Raw genomic sequence first — 15,571 nt, 5'->3', positions numbered from 1 at the left:
ATATGCATCCTACACCCCTGAAAGTTCAGAAAATGTTGGCAGCCCAAAAAAGTCCTTAAAATGCATTTTAGGCCTGCAAAAATGTAGAAAACTTTGGAGGCCCAAAAAAGGGCTTTACAGGCATCCTAGACCCCCTAAAGTCCAGAAAATGTTGGTGGCCCACAAATGGTGTCAGAGACCTCTGATTGTCCCAAAAACACTTGCAGCCTGAAAGGGGCATTAAACCAAATCCTAGACCAAGGAAATTCCCAAAATTATTTTTGTCACGAAATATGCATCCTGCACCACCGAATGTTCAGGAAATGTTGGCAGCTCAAAAAAGGCCTTAAAATGCATTTTAGGCCTGCAAAAATGTTGAAAACTTTGGAGGCCCAAAAAAGGGCTTTACAGGCATCCTAGACCCCCTAAAGTCCAGAAAATGTTGGTGGCCCACAAATGGTGTCAGAGAGCTCTGATTGTCCCAAAAACATTTGCAGCCTGAAAGGGGCATTAACCCGCATACTAGACCACTGAAATTCCCAAAAATATTTTTGTCACGAAATATGCATCCTACACCCCCGAATGTTCAGGAAATGTTGGCAGCTCAAAAAAGGCCTTAAAATGCATTTTAGGCCTGCAAAAATGTAGAAAACTTTGGAGCCCCAAAAAAGGGCTTTACAGGCATCCTAGACCCCCTTAAGTCCAGAAAATGTTGGTGTCCCACAAATGGTGTCAGAGACCTCTGATTGTCCCAAAAACACTTGCAGCCTGAAAGGGGCATTAAACCAAATCCTAGACCACGGAAATTCCCAAAAATATTTTAGTCACGAAATATGCATCCTACACCCCTGAAAGTTCAGAAAATGTTGGCAGCCCAAAAAAGGCCTTAAAATGCATTTTAGGCCTGCAAAAATGTAGAAAACTTTGGAGGCCCAAAAAAGGGCTTTACAGGCATCCTAGACCCCCTAAAGTCCAGAAAATGTTGGTGGCCCACAAATGGTGTCAGAGACCTCTGATTGTCCCTAAAACACTTGCAGCCTGAAAGGGGCATTAAACCAAATCCTAGACCACGGAAATTCCCAAAATTATTTTTGTCACGAAATATGCATCCTGCACCACCGAATGTTCAGGAAATGTTGGCAGCTCAAAAAAGGCCTTAAAATGCATTTTAGGCCTGCAAAAAAGTAGAAAACTTTGGAGGCCCAAAAAAGGGCTTTACAGGCATCCTAGACCCCCTAAAGTCCAGACAATGTTGGTGGCCCAATAACTGTGTCAGAGAGCTGTGATTGTCCCAAAATCATTTGCAGCCTGAAAGGGGCATTAACCCGCATACTAGACCACTGAAATTCCCAAAAATATTTTTGTCACGAAATATGCATCCTACACCCCCGAATGTTCAGGAAATGTTGGCAGCTCAAAAAAGGCCTTAAAATGCATTTTAGGCCTGCAAAAATGTAGAAATCTTTGGAGGCCCAAAAAAGGGCTTTACAGGCATCCTAGACCCCCTAAAGTCCAGAAAATGTTGGTGGCCCACAAATGGTGTCAGAGAGCTCTGATTGTCCCAAAAACATTTGCAGCCTGAAAGGGGCATTAACCCGCATACTAGACCACTGAAATTCCCAAAAATATTTTTGTCACGAAATATGCATCCTACACCCCCGAATGTTCAGGAAATGCTGGCAGCTCAAAAAAGGCCTTAAAATGCATTTTAGGCCTGCAAAAATGTAGAAATCTTTGGAGGCCCAAAAAAGGGCTTTACAGGCATCCTAGACCCCCTAAAGTCCAGAAAATGTTGGTGGCCCACAAATGGTGTCAGAGAGCTCTGATTGTCCCAAAAACATTTGCAGCCTGAAAGGGGCATTAACCCGCATACTAGACCACTGAAATTCCCAAAAATATTTTTGTCACGAAATATGCATCATACACCCCGAATGTTCAGGAAATGTTGACAGCTCAAAAAAGGCCTTAAAATGCATTTTAGGCCGGCAAAAATGTAGAAAACTTTGGAGGCCCAAAAAAGGGCTTTACAGGCATCCTAGACCCCCTAAAGTCCAGAAAATGTTGGTGTCCCACAAATGGTGTCAGAGACCTCTGATTGTCCCAAAAACACTTGCAGCCTGAAAGGGGCATTAAACCAAATCCTAGACCACGGAAATTCCCAAAAATATTGTTGTCACGAAATATGCATCCTACACCCCTGAAAGTTCAGAAAATGTTGGCAGCCCAAAAAAGGCCTTAAAATGCATTTTAGGCCTGCAAAAATGTAGAAAACTTTGGAGGCCCAAAAAAGGGCTTTACAGGCATCCTAGACCCCCTAAAGTCCAGAAAATGTTGGTGGCCCACAAATGGTGTCAGAGACCTCTGATTGTCCCAAAAACACTTGCAGCCTGAAAGGGGCATTAAACCAAATCCTAGACCACGGAAATTCCCAAAATTATTTTTGTCACGAAATATGCATCCTGCACCCCCGAATGTTCAGGAAATGTTGGCAGCTCAAAAAAGGCCTTAAAATGCATTTTAGGCCTGCAAAAATGTAGAAAACTTTGGAGGCCCAAAAAAGGGCTTTACAGGCATCCTAGACCCCCTAAAGTCCAGACAATGTTGGTGGCCCAATAACTGTGTCAGAGAGCTCTGATTGTCCCAAAATCATGTGCAGCCTGAAAGGGGCATTAACCCGCATACTAGACCACTGAAATTCCCAAAAATATTTTTGTCACGAAATATGCATCCTACACCCCCGAATGTTCAGGAAATGTTGGCAGCTCAAAAAAGTCCTTAAAATGCATTTTAGGCCTGCAAAAATGTAGAAATCTTTGGAGGCCCAAAAAAGGGCTTTACAGGCATCCTAGACCCCCTAAAGTCCAGAAAATGTTGGTGGCCCACAAATGGTGTCAGAGAGCTCTGATTGTCCCAAAAACATTTGCAGCCTGAAAGGGGCATTAACCCGCATACTAGACCACTGAAATTCCCAAAAATATTTTTGTCACGAAATATGCATCCTACACCCCCGAATGTTCAGGAAATGTTGGCAGCTCAAAAAAGTCCTTAAAATGCATTTTAGGCCTGCAAAAATGTAGAAATCTTTGGAGGCCCAAAAAAGGGCTTTACAGGCATCCTAGACCCCCTAAAGTCAAGAAAATGTTGGTGTCCCACAAATGGTGTCAGAGACCTCTGATTGTCCCAAAAACACTTGCAGCCTGAAAGGGGCATTAAACCAAATCCTAGACCACGGAAATTCCCAAAAATATTTTTGTCACGAAATATGCATCCTGCACCCCTGAAAGTTCAGAAAATGTTGGCAGCCCAAAAAAGTCCTTAAAATGCATTTTAGGCCTGCAAAAATGTTGAAAACTTTGGAGGCCCAAAAAAGGGCTTTACAGGCATCCTAGACCCCCTAAAGTCCAGAAAATGTTGGTGGCCCACAAATGGTGTCAGAGAGCTCTGATTGTCCCAAAAACATTTGCAGCCTGAAAGGGGCATTAACCCGCATACTAGACCACTGAAATTCCCAAAAATATTTTTGTCACGAAATATGCATCCTACACCCCCGAATGTTCAGGAAATGTTGGCAGCTCAAAAAAGGCCTTAAAATGAATTTTAGGCCTGCAAAAATGTAGAAAACTTTGGAGCCCCAAAAAAGGGCTTTACAGGCATCCTAGACCCCCTTAAGTCCAGAAAATGTTGGTGTCCCACAAATGGTGTCAGAGACCTCTGATTGGCCCAAAAACACTTGCAGCCTGAAAGGGGCATTAAACCAAATCCTAGACCACGGAAATTCCCAAAAATATTTTAGTCACGAAATATGCATCCTACACCCCTGAAAGTTCAGAAAATGTTGGCAGCCCAAAAAAGGCCTTAAAATGCATTTTAGGCCTGCAAAAATGTAGAAAACTTTGGAGGCCCAAAAAAGGGCTTTACAGGCATCCTAGACCCCCTAAAGTCCAGACAATGTTGGTGGCCCACAAATGGTGTCAGAGACCTCTGATTGTCCCAAAAACACTTGCAGCCTGAAAGGGGCATTAAACCAAATCCTAGACCACGGAAATTCCCAAAATTATTTTTGTCACGAAATATGCATCCTGCACCACCGAATGTTCAGGAAATGTTGGCAGCTCAAAAAAGGCCTTAAAATGCATTTTAGGCCTGCAAAAAAGTAGAAAACTTTGGAGGCCCAAAAAAGGGCTTTACAGGCATCCTAGACCCCCTAAAGTCCAGACAATGTTGGTGGCCCAATAACTGTGTCAGAGAGCTCTGATTGTCCAAAATCATTTGCAGCCTGAAAGGGGCATTAACCCGCATACTAGACCACTGAAATTCCCAAAAATATTTTTGTCACGAAATATGCATCCTACACCCCCGAATGTTCAGGAAATGTTGGCAGCTCAAAAAAGGCCTTAAAATGCATTTTAGGCCTGCAAAAATGTAGAAATCTTTGGAGGCCCAAAAAAGGGCTTTACAGGCATCCTAGACCCCCTAAAGTCCAGAAAATGTTGGTGGCCCACAAATGGTGTCAGAGAGCTCTGATTGTCCCAAAAACATTTGCAGCCTGAAAGGGGCATTAACCCGCATACTAGACCACTGAAATTCCCAAAAATATTTTTGTCACGAAATATGCATCCTACACCCCCGAATGTTCAGGAAATGTTGGCAGCTCAAAAAAGGCCTTAAAATGCATTTTAGGCCTGCAAAAATGTAGAAATCTTTGGAGGCCCAAAAAATGGCTTTACAGGCATCCTAGACCCCCTAAAGTCCAGAAAATGTTGGTGGCCCACAAATGGTGTCAGAGAGCTCTGATTGTCCCAAAAACATTTGCAGCCTGAAAGGGGCATTAACCCGCATACTAGACCACTGAAATTCCCAAAAATTTTTTTGTCACGAAATATGCATCCTACACCCCCGAATGTTCAGGAAATGTTGGCAGCTCAAAAAAGGCCTTAAAATGCATTTTAGGCCTGCAAAAATGTAGAAAACTTTGGAGCCCCATAAAAAGGGCTTTACAGGCATCCTAGACCCCCTAAAGTCCAGAAAATGTTGGTGTCCCACAAATGGTGTCAGAGACCTCTGATTGTCCCAAAAACACTTGCAGCCTGAAAGGGGCATTAAACCAAATCCTAGACCACGGAAATTCCCAAAAATATTTTTGTCACGAAATATGCATCCTACACCCCTGAAAGTTCAGAAAATGTTGGCAGCCCAAAAAAGGCCTTAAAATGCATTTTAGGCCTGCAAAAATGTAGAAAACTTTGGAGGCCCAAAAAAGGGCTTTACAGGCATCCTAGACCCCCTAAAGTCCAGAAAATGTTGGTGGCCCACAAATGGTGTCAGAGACCTCTGATTGTCCCAAAAACACTTGCAGCCTGAAAGGGGCATTAAACCAAATCCTAGACCACGGAAATTCCCAAAATTATTTTTGTCACGAAATATGCATCCTGCACCCCCGAATGTTCAGGAAATGTTGGCAGCTCAAAAAAGGCCTTAAAATGCATTTTAGGCCTGCAAAAATGTAGAAAACTTTGGAGGCCCAAAAAAGGGCTTTACAGGCATCCTAGACCCCCTAAAGTCCAGACAATGTTGGTGGCCCAATAACTGTGTCAGAGAGCTCTGATTGTCCCAAAATCATGTGCAGCCTGAAAGGGGCATTAACCCGCATACTAGACCACTGAAATTCCCAAAAATATTTTTGTCACGAAATATGCATCCTACACCCCCGAATGTTCAGGAAATGTTGGCAGCTCAAAAAAGGCCTTAAAATGCATTTTAGGCCTGCAAAAATGTAGAAATCTTTGGAGGCCCAAAAAAGGGCTTTACAGGCATCCTAGACCCCCTAAAGTCCAGAAAATGTTGGTGGCCCACAAATGGTGTCAGAGAGCTCTGATTGTCCCAAAAACATTTGCAGCCTGAAAGGGGCATTAACCCGCATACTAGACCACTGAAATTCCCAAAAATATTTTTGTCACGAAATATGCATCCTACACCCCCGAATGTTCAGGAAATGTTGGCAGCTCAAAAAAGTCCTTAAAATGCATTTTAGGCCTGCAAAAATGTAGAAATCTTTGGAGGCCCAAAAAAGGGCTTTACAGGCATCCTAGACCCCCTAAAGTCCAGAAAATGTTGGTGGCCCACAAATGGTGTCAGAGAGCTCTGATTGTCCACAAAACATTTGCAGCCTGAAAGGGGCATTAACCCGCATACTAGACCACTGAAATTCCCAAAAATATTTTTGTCACGAAATATGCATCCTACACCCCCGAATGTTCAGGAAATGTTGGCAGCTCAAAAAAGTCCTTAAAATGCATTTTAGGCCTGCAAAAATGTAGAAAACTTTGGAGGCCCAAAAAAGGGCTTTACAGGCATCCTAGACCCCCTAAAGTCAAGAAAATGTTGGTGTCCCACAAATGGTGTCAGAGACCTCTGATTGTCCCAAAAACACTTGCAGCCTGAAAGGGGCATTAAACCAAATCCTAGACCACGGAAATTCCCAAAAATATTTTTGTCACGAAATATGCATCCTACACCCCTGAAAGTTCAGAAAATGTTGGCAGCCCAAAAAAGTCCTTAAAATGCATTTTAGGCCTGCAAAAATGTAGAAAACTTTGGAGGCCCAAAAAAGGGCTTTACAGGCATCCTAGACCCCCTAAAGTCCAGAAATGTTGGTGGCCCACAAATGGTGTCAGAGAGCTCTGATTGTCCCAAAAACATTTGCAGCCTGAAAGGGGCATTAACCCGCATACTAGACCACTGAAATTCCCAAAAAATTTTTTGTCACGAAATATGCATCCTACACCCCCGAATGTTCAGGAAATGTTGGCAGCTCAAAAAAGGCCTTAAAATGCATTTTAGGCCTGCAAAAATGTAGAAAACTTTGGAGCCCCAAAAAAGGGCTTTACAGGCATCCTAGACCCCCTAAAGTCCAGAAAATGTTGGTGTCCCACAAATGGTGTCAGAGACCTCTGATTGTCCCAAAAACACTTGCAGCCTGAAAGGGGCATTAAACCAAATCCTAGACCACGGAAATTCCCAAAAATATTTTAGTCACGAAATATGCATCCTACACCCCTGAAAGTTCAGAAAATGTTGGCAGCTCAAAAAAGGCCTTAAAATGCATTTTAGGCCTGCAAAAATGTAGAAAACTTTGGAGGCCCAAAAAAGGGCTTTACAGGCATCCTAGACCCCCTAAAGTCCAGACAATGTTGGTGGCCCAATAACTGTGTCAGAGAGCTCTGATTGTCCCAAAATCATTTGCAGCCTGAAAGGGGCATTAACCCGCATACTAGACCACTGAAATTCCCAAAAATATTTTTGTCACGAAATATGCATCCTACACCCGCGAATGTTCAGGAAATGTTGGCAGCTCAAAAAAGGCCTTAAAATGCATTTTAGGCCTGCAAAAATGTAGAAAACTTTGGAGCCCCAAAAAAGGGCTTTACAGGCATCCTAGACCCCCTAAAGTCCAGAAAATGTTGGTGTCCCACAAATGGTGTCAGAGACCTCTGATTGTCGCAAAAACACTTGCAGCCTGAAAGGGGCATTAAACCAAATCCTAGACCACGGAAATTCCCAAAAATATTTTTGTCACGAAATATGCATCCTACACCCCTGAAGGTTCAGAAAATGTTGGCAGCCCAAAAAAGGCCTTAAAATGCATTTTAGGCCTGCAAAAATGTAGAAAACTTTGGAGGCCCAAAAAAGGGCTTTACAGGCATCCTAGACCCCCTAAAGTCCAGAAAATGTTGGTGGCCCACAAATGGTGTCAGAGACCTCTGATTGTCCCAAAAACACTTGCAGCCTGAAAGGGACATTAAACCAAATCCTAGACCACGGAAATTCCCAAAATTATTTTTGTCACGAAATATGCATCCTGCACCCCTGAAAGTTCAGAAAATGTTGGCAGCCCAAAAAAGTCCTTAAAATGCATTTTAGGCCTGCAAAAATGTTGAAAACTTTGGAGGCCCAAAAAAGGGCTTTACAGGCATCCTAGACCCCCTAAAGTCCAGAAAATGTTGGTGGCCCACAAATGGTGTCAGAGAGCTCTGATTGTCCCAAAAACATTTGCAGCCTGAAAGGGGCATTAACCCGCATACTAGACCACTGAAATTCCCAAAAATATTTTTGTCACGAAATATGCATCCTACACCCCCGAATGTTCAGGAAATGTTGGCAGCTCAAAAAAGGCCTTAAAATGCATTTTAGGCCTGCAAAAATGTAGAAAACTTTGGAGCCCCAAAAAAGGGCTTTACAGGCATCCTAGACCCCCTTAAGTCCAGAAAATGTTGGTGTCCCACAAATGGTGTCAGAGACCTCTGATTGTCCCAAAAACACTTGCAGCCTGAAAGGGGCATTAAACCAAATCCTAGACCACGGAAATTCCCAAAAATATTTTAGTCACGAAATATGCATCCTACACCCCTGAAAGTTCAGAAAATGTTGGCAGCCCAAAAAAGGCCTTAAAATGCATTTTAGGCCTGCAAAAATGTAGAAAACTTTGGAGGCCCAAAAAAGGGCTTTACAGGCATCCTAGACCCCCTAAAGTCCAGAAAATGTTGGTGGCCCACAAATGGTGTCAGAGACCTCTGATTGTCCCAAAAACACTTGCAGCCTGAAAGGGGCATTAAACCAAATCCTAGACCAAGGAAATTCCCAAAATTATTTTTGTCACGAAATATGCATCCTGCACCACCGAATGTTCAGGAAATGTTGGCAGCTCAAAAAAGGCCTTAAAATGCATTTTAGGCCTGCAAAAAAGTAGAAAACTTTGGAGGCCCAAAAAAGGGCTTTACAGGCATCCTAGACCCCCTAAAGTCCAGACAATGTTGGTGGCCCAATAACTGTGTCAGAGAGCTCTGATTGTCCCAAAATCATTTGCAGCCTGAAAGGGGCATTAACCCGCATACTAGACCACTGAAATTCCCAAAAATATTTTTGTCACGAAATATGCATCCTACACCCCCGAATGTTCAGGAAATGTTGGCAGCTCAAAAAAGGCCTTAAAATGCATTTTAGGCCTGCAAAAATGTAGAAATCTTTGGAGGCCCAAAAAAGGGCTTTACAGGCATCCTAGACCCCCTAAAGTCCAGAAAATGTTGGTGGCCCACAAATGGTGTCAGAGAGCTCTGATTGTCCCAAAAACATTTGCAGCCTGAAAGGGGCATTAACCCGCATACTAGACCACTGAAATTCCCAAAAATATTTTTGTCACGAAATATGCATCCTACACCCCCGAATGTTCAGGAAATGCTGGCAGCTCAAAAAAGGCCTTAAAATGCATTTTAGGCCTGCAAAAATGTAGAAATCTTTGGAGGCCCAAAAAAGGGCTTTACAGGCATCCTAGACCCCCTAAAGTCCAGAAAATGTTGGTGGCCCACAAATGGTGTCAGAGAGCTCTGATTGTCCCAAAAACATTTGCAGCCTGAAAGGGGCATTAACCCGCATACTAGACCACTGAAATTCCCAAAAATATTTTTGTCACGAAATATGCATCCTACACCCCCGAATGTTCAGGAAATGTTGGCAGCTCAAAAAAGGCCTTAAAATGCATTTTAGGCCTGCAAAAATGTAGAAATCTTTGGAGGCCCAAAAAAGGGCTTTACAGGCATCCTAGACCCCCTAAAGTCCAGAAAATGTTGGTGGCCCACAAATGGTGTCAGAGAGCTCTGATTGTCCCAAAAACATTTGCAGCCTGAAAGGGGCATTAACCCGCATACTAGACCACTGAAATTCCCAAAAATATTTTTGTCACGAAATATGCATCATACACCCCGAATGTTCAGGAAATGTTGACAGCTCAAAAAAGGCCTTAAAATGCATTTTAGGCCGGCAAAAATGTAGAAAACTTTGGAGGCCCAAAAAAGGGCTTTACAGGCATCCTAGACCCCCTAAAGTCAAGAAAATGTTGGTGTCCCACAAATTGTGTCAGAGACCTCTGATTGTCCCAAAAACACTTGCAGCCTGAAAGGGGCATTAAACCAAATCCTAGACCACGGAAATTCCCAAAAATATTTTTGTCACGAAATATGCATCCTACACCCCTGAAAGTTCAGAAAATGTTGGCAGCCCAAAAAAGTCCTTAAAATGCATTTTAGGCCTGCAAAAATGTAGAAAACTTTGGAGGCCCAAAAAAGGGCTTTACAGGCATCCTAGACCCCCTAAAGTCCAGAAAATGTTGGTGGCCCACAAATGGTGTCAGAGAGCTCTGATTGTCCCAAAAACATTTGCAGCCTGAAAGGGGCATTAACCCGCATACTAGACCACTGAAATTCCCAAAAAGATTTTTATCACGAAATATGCATCCTACACCCCCGAATGTTCAGGAAATGTTGGCAGCTCAAAAAAGTCCTTAAAATGCATTTTAGGCCTGCAAAAATGTAGAAATCTTTGGAGGCCCAAAAAAGGGCTTTACAGGCATCCTAGACCCCCTAAAGTCAAGAAAATGTTGGTGTCCCACAAATGGTGTCAGAGACCTCTGATTGTCCCAAAAACACTTGCAGCCTGAAAGGGGCATTAAACCAAATCCTAGACCACGGAAATTCCCAAAAATATTTTTGTCACGAAATATGCATCCTGCACCCCTGAAAGTTCAGAAAATGTTGGCAGCCAAAAAAAGTCCTTAAAATGCATTTTAGGCCTGCAAAAATGTTGAAAACTTTGGAGGCCCAAAAAAGGGCTTTACAGGCATCCTAGACCCCCTAAAGTCCAGAAAATGTTGGTGGCCCACAAATGGTGTCAGAGAGCTCTGATTGTCCCAAAAACATTTGCAGCCTGAAAGGGGCATTAACCCGCATACTAGACCACTGAAATTCCCAAAAATATTTTTGTCACGAAATATGCATCCTACACCCCCGAATGTTCAGGAAATGTTGGCAGCTCAAAAAAGGCCTTAAAATGCATTTTAGGCCTGCAAAAATGTAGAAAACTTTGGAGCCCCAAAAAAGGGCTTTACAGGCATCCTAGACCCCCTTAAGTCCAGAAAATGTTGGTGTCCCACAAATGGTGTCAGAGACCTCTGATTGTCCCAAAAACACTTGCAGCCTGAAAGGGGCATTAAACCAAATCCTAGACCACGGAAATTCCCAAAAATATTTTAGTCACGAAATATGCATCCTACACCCCTGAAAGTTCAGAAAATGTTGGCAGCCCAAAAAAGGCCTTAAAATGCATTTTAGGCCTGCAAAAATGTAGAAAACTTTGGAGGCCCAAAAAAGGGCTTTACAGGCATCCTAGACCCCCTAAAGTCCAGAAAATGTTGGTGGCCCACAAATGGTGTCAGAGACCTCTGATTGTCCCTAAAACACTTGCAGCCTGAAAGGGGCATTAAACCAAATCCTAGACCACGGAAATTCCCAAAATTATTTTTGTCACGAAATATGCATCCTGCACCACCGAATGTTCAGGAAATGTTGGCAGCTCAAAAAAGGCCTTAAAATGCATTTTAGGCCTGCAAAAAAGTAGAAAACTTTGGAGGCCCAAAAAAGGGCTTTACAGGCATCCTAGACCCCCTAAAGTCCAGACAATGTTGGTGGCCCAATAACTGTGTCAGAGAGCTGTGATTGTCCCAAAATCATTTGCAGCCTGAAAGGGGCATTAACCCGCATACTAGACCACTGAAATTCCCAAAAATATTTTTGTCACGAAATATGCATCCTACACCCCCGAATGTTCAGGAAATGTTGGCAGCTCAAAAAAGGCCTTAAAATGCATTTTAGGCCTGCAAAAATGTAGAAATCTTTGGAGGCCCAAAAAAGGGCTTTACAGGCATCCTAGACCCCCTAAAGTCCAGAAAATGTTGGTGGCCCACAAATGGTGTCAGAGAGCTCTGATTGTCCCAAAAACATTTGCAGCCTGAAAGGGGCATTAACCCGCATACTAGACCACTGAAATTCCCAAAAATATTTTTGTCACGAAATATGCATCCTACACCCCCGAATGTTCAGGAAATGCTGGCAGCTCAAAAAAGGCCTTAAAATGCATTTTAGGCCTGCAAAAATGTAGAAATCTTTGGAGGCCCAAAAAAGGGCTTTACAGGCATCCTAGACCCCCTAAAGTCCAGAAAATGTTGGTGGCCCACAAATGGTGTCAGAGAGCTCTGATTGTCCCAAAAACATTTGCAGCCTGAAAGGGGCATTAACCCGCATACTAGACCACTGAAATTCCCAAAAATATTTTTGTCACGAAATATGCATCATACACCCCGAATGTTCAGGAAATGTTGACAGCTCAAAAAAGGCCTTAAAATGCATTTTAGGCCGGCAAAAATGTAGAAAACTTTGGAGGCCCAAAAAAGGGCTTTACAGGCATCCTAGACCCCCTAAAGTCCAGAAAATGTTGGTGTCCCACAAATGGTGTCAGAGACCTCTGATTGTCCCAAAAACACTTGCAGCCTGAAAGGGGCATTAAACCAAATCCTAGACCACGGAAATTCCCAAAAATATTGTTGTCACGAAATATGCATCCTACACCCCTGAAAGTTCAGAAAATGTTGGCAGCCCAAAAAAGGCCTTAAAATGCATTTTAGGCCTGCAAAAATGTAGAAAACTTTGGAGGCCCAAAAAAGGGCTTTACAGGCATCCTAGACCCCCTAAAGTCCAGAAAATGTTGGTGGCCCACAAATGGTGTCAGAGACCTCTGATTGTCCCAAAAACACTTGCAGCCTGAAAGGGGCATTAAACCAAATCCTAGACCAGGAAATTCCCAAAATTATTTTTGTCACGAAATATGCATCCTGCACCCCCGAATGTTCAGGAAATGTTGGCAGCTCAAAAAAGGCCTTAAAATGCATTTTAGGCCTGCAAAAATGTAGAAAACTTTGGAGGCCCAAAAAAGGGCTTTACAGGCATCCTAGACCCCCTAAAGTCCAGACAATGTTGGTGGCCCAATAACTGTGTCAGAGAGCTCTGATTGTCCCAAAATCATGTGCAGCCTGAAAGGGGCATTAACCCGCATACTAGACCACTGAAATTCCCAAAAATATTTTTGTCACGAAATATGCATCCTACACCCCCGAATGTTCAGGAAATGTTGGCAGCTCAAAAAAGTCCTTAAAATGCATTTTAGGCCTGCAAAAATGTAGAAATCTTTGGAGGCCCAAAAAAGGGCTTTACAGGCATCCTAGACCCCCTAAAGTCCAGAAAATGTTGGTGGCCCACAAATGGTGTCAGAGAGCTCTGATTGTCCCAAAAACATTTGCAGCCTGAAAGGGGCATTAACCCGCATACTAGACCACTGAAATTCCCAAAAATATTTTTGTCACGAAATATGCATCCTACACCCCCGAATGTTCAGGAAATGTTGGCAGCTCAAAAAAGTCCTTAAAATGCATTTTAGGCCTGCAAAAATGTAGAAATCTTTGGAGGCCCAAAAAAGGGCTTTACAGGCATCCTAGACCCCCTAAAGTCAAGAAAATGTTGGTGTCCCACAAATGGTGTCAGAGACCTCTGATTGTCCCAAAAACACTTGCAGCCTGAAAGGGGCATTAAACCAAATCCTAGACCACGGAAATTCCCAAAAATATTTTTGTCACGAAATATGCATCCTGCACCCCTGAAAGTTCAGAAAATGTTGGCAGCCCAAAAAAGTCCTTAAAATGCATTTTAGGCCTGCAAAAATGTTGAAAACTTTGGAGGCCCAAAAAAGGGCTTTACAGGCATCCTAGACCCCCTAAAGTCCAGAAAATGTTGGTGGCCCACAAATGGTGTCAGAGAGCTCTGATTGTCCCAAAAACATTTGCAGCCTGAAAGGGGCATTAACCCGCATACTAGACCACTGAAATTCCCAAAAATATTTTTGTCACGAAATATGCATCCTACACCCCCGAATGTTCAGGAAATGTTGGCAGCTCAAAAAAGGCCTTAAAATGAATTTTAGGCCTGCAAAAATGTAGAAAACTTTGGAGCCCCAAAAAAGGGCTTTACAGGCATCCTAGACCCCCTTAAGTCCAGAAAATGTTGGTGTCCCACAAATGGTGTCAGAGACCTCTGATTGTCCCAAAAACACTTGCAGCCTGAAAGGGGCATTAAACCAAATCCTAGACCACGGAAATTCCCAAAAATATTTTAGTCACGAAATATGCATCCTACACCCCTGAAAGTTCAGAAAATGTTGGCAGCCCAAAAAAGGCCTTAAAATGCATTTTAGGCCTGCAAAAATGTAGAAAACTTTGGAGGCCCAAAAAAGGGCTTTACAGGCATCCTAGACCCCCTAAAGTCCAGAAAATGTTGGTGGCCCACAAATGGTGTCAGAGACCTCTGATTGTCCCAAAAACACTTGCAGCCTGAAAGGGGCATTAAACCAAATCCTAGACCACGGAAATTCCCAAAATTATTTTTGTCACGAAATATGCATCCTGCACCACCGAATGTTCAGGAAATGTTGGCAGCTCAAAAAAGGCCTTAAAATGCATTTTAGGCCTGCAAAAAAGTAGAAAACTTTGGAGGCCCAAAAAAGGGCTTTACAGGCATCCTAGACCCCCTAAAGTCCAGACAATGTTGGTGGCCCAATAACTGTGTCAGAGAGCTCTGATTGTCCCAAAATCATTTGCAGCCTGAAAGGGGCATTAACCCGCATACTAGACCACTGAAATTCCCAAAAATATTTTTGTCACGAAATATGCATCATACACCCCGAATGTTCAGGAAATGTTGACAGCTCAAAAAAGGCCTTAAAATGCATTTTAGGCCGGCAAAAATGTAGAAAACTTTGGAGGCCCAAAAAAGGGCTTTACAGGCATCCTAGACCCCCTAAAGTCAAGAAAATGTTGGTGTCCCACAAATTGTGTCAGAGACCTCTGATTGTCCCAAAAACACTTGCAGCCTGAAAGGGGCATTAAACCAAATCCTAGACCATGGAAATTCCCAAAAATATTTTTGTCACGAAATATGCATCCTACACCCCTGAAAGTTCAGAAAATGTTGGCAGCCCAAAAAAGTCCTTAAAATGCATTTTAGGCCTGCAAAAATGTAGAAAACTTTGGAGGCCCAAAAAAGGGCTTTACAGGCATCCTAGACCCCCTAAAGTCCAGAAAATGTTGGTGGCCCACAAATGGTGTCAGAGAGCTCTGATTGTCCCAAAAACATTTGCAGCCTGAAAGGGGCATTAACCCGCATACTAGACCACTGAAATTCCCAAAAAAATTTTTATCACGAAATATGCATCCTACACCCCCGAATGTTCAGGAAATTTTGGCAGCTCAAAAAAGGCCTTAAAATGCATTTTAGGCCTGCAAAAATGTAGAAAACTTTGGAGCCCCAAAAAAGGGCTTTACAGGCATCCTAGACCCCCTAAAGTCCAGAAAATGTTGGTGTCCCACAAATGGTGTCAGAGACCTCTGATTGTCCCAAAAACACTTGCAGCCTGAAAGGGGCATTAAACCAAATCCTAGACCACGGAAATTCCCAAAAATATTTTAGTCACGAAATATGCATCCTACACCCCTGAAAGTTCAGAAAATGTTGGCAGCTCAAAAAAGGCCTTAAAATGCATTTTAGGCCTGCAAAAATGTAGAAAACTTTAGAGGCCCAAAAAAGGGCTTTACAGGCATCCTAGACCCCCTAAAGTCCAGACAATGTTGGTGGCCCAATAACTGTGTCAGAGAGCTCTGATT

The sequence above is a fragment of the Ambystoma mexicanum genome, chromosome 12 (genome assembly GCF_040938575.1).
Source record: "Ambystoma mexicanum isolate Mex_15411 chromosome 12, UKY_AmexF1_1, whole genome shotgun sequence".
In the NCBI taxonomy this organism is placed as follows: Eukaryota; Metazoa; Chordata; class Amphibia; order Caudata; family Ambystomatidae; genus Ambystoma; species Ambystoma mexicanum.
Note: the sequence above shows the minus strand (reverse complement) of the source record.